The sequence below is a fragment of the Oryctolagus cuniculus genome, chromosome 1 (genome assembly GCF_964237555.1).
Source record: "Oryctolagus cuniculus chromosome 1, mOryCun1.1, whole genome shotgun sequence".
NCBI lineage: Eukaryota > Metazoa > Chordata > Mammalia > Lagomorpha > Leporidae > Oryctolagus > Oryctolagus cuniculus.
Window position 1 is genome coordinate 40194338 of NC_091432.1, and position 2045 is coordinate 40196382.

At 41.3% G+C, this 2045-nt stretch overlaps 1 pseudogene; it reads left to right on the forward strand.

The window, feature by feature from the left end:
- Positions 1 to 652: 652 nt before the first annotated feature.
- LOC100343953 (ran-specific GTPase-activating protein pseudogene) lies at positions 653 to 1389 on the forward strand (annotated as a pseudogene).
- Positions 1390 to 2045: the final 656 nt, after the last annotated feature.

Consider the following 2045-nt stretch of genomic DNA (forward strand, 5'->3'; position numbering starts at 1 on the left):
AATATGTATAAAACAAAAATTCAAAGAAGGAATCTATGATGAAAATATAAGATTGTGAAAACAACTTCATTGTGTGGAAGAAAGAAGTACTGATTCATCGAATTCCAAGCACTACAAAGACAGACAATCGTGAAGAACATTTGATATTGTGGAATTTGATGCTGTGGAATTTCAAGTTTAAAGACAACATCTAACTAATTTCAAGATGAACTTAGCAGTAGTGGGAAGGGCATTATACAAATCCGAAAGTGTACGAGACAAAAATCTCACCTCGCCTCACCTCTCTCAGAATGGCTATTATCAGAACCATAGAGGATGACAAATTCTGGATGTGGAGAAAGGAGAACTCTGATACACTGCTGTTGGGGATGTGAATTAGTGTGCCCACTGTTGCAAACAGTCTAAGTATTGCTTTAAAAACAATCTTACCCCTGGACACCTACTCAAAGACATGAACTGGTTGTGTTGGAGAGATACCTGCACCACCATGTATTCACAATAGCCAAAAAATGGAGTCAACTAAAGTGTCCATCATCAGACGAATGTATAAAGAAAATGTGGACCAGCCTTGGAGGAAAAGAGTGAGGGCCAGTCGCCAAGAGGCCTGAGTCAGCCATGCTGCTAACAGCCAAGTCATCACCACCACACCTCCATGGCGGCCACCAAGGATACTCACGGAGACCATGGTACCTACACTGAGAATGAAAACGAGTCCAACCACGAACCCCCAATTCGAGTTGCTAATTCTACTTCCTGAAGAAGACATTAAAACGCTGGAGGAAGAGGAAGAGGACCTTTTTTAAAATGCAGGCCAACCTATTCCAATTTGTTTCAGAGAATGACCTCCAGGAGTGGCAGAAGTGTGTGGCACATGCAACATCAAGCTCTTGAAACACAAGGAGCAAGGGACCATTCTCCTGCCCAAGAGGAGGGTCAAGACCCTGAAGATCTGCACCAACCAGTACATCACACCCAGGACAGAGTTGACGCCAAACGCGGGCTGCGACGGTGCCCGGGTCTGAAGCAGCCACGCCGACTTCTCCAGCGAGAGCCCTGAGCCACAGCCATCCGTTTCCTCAACACTGAGAATGCATGGAAATTCAAAACCAAGTTTGAAGAATGCCGGAAAGAGCTTGAAGAGCAAGAAAGGAAAAGGTCTGGGAAAACGACAATGCCGAGAAAGTGGCTGAGACGCTTCTGGCCCTTTCAGCGAAGGAGGAGAGCCCAGAGCGTGGGGAGGGGGCCCAGGAGGTCCCAGAGGAGCAGCAATGGGGCCCCTCACCTCTCCCTGCCTTCTCTTTCTCCTCTCTCTCTTCTTACCCTGCCCCACCTTTTTGGGTCGTTTTAATTCTATCTTGTTTTTGCAATGGACTGTATATAGAGAACTGAATTCAACATTCAGGTTGTTTTGTTTTTGAAGTCTTTGTCCTATTGAGGCAAACTACACAAATCTATTCCCCTGCTATGAAAATGGACTATTCCTTTTTTCCATGGTGGGAACATCTATTTATAGATATCAAACAGTAGTGAATAAAAAAAAAAAACATTTGAAAACTGGAAAAAAAGACAAAAAGAGAAAATGAATTGTCTTTCTCTAATGGAACATCATTCAGTTATAAAAAAGAATGAAATTCTGCCACTTGCATCAAAATGGATGGAAATGTGGAATATTATGTTGATTGATAAGTGAAACGCAGAAAGGCAAATATCACATCTTCCCTCCTATGTATGGAAGCTGATTTTAAAAAAATGAAACCTTAGTCTGAACACAAAATGTTGATTCTATTTGGGATGTGTGGAAGGGATGAAAGGAGTTTGGATAATAATAATAAAAAAAAAAAGGTGGGGGGAAAGCGGCTTGTGTCCCATTAACTGTGGCAAATATACTAATCTGAGATGTTAATGTCATGGGTATAATGGTAATTCATATTACTAACTCACAGCATTTTTTTGTGAATTTGAAGTTAAAAAAATTTTAAGAAAGAATGATATAAAAACAGAAAGCAAAAGTTATATTTATCTAACTCAGAGAGCAAAAACCAAAT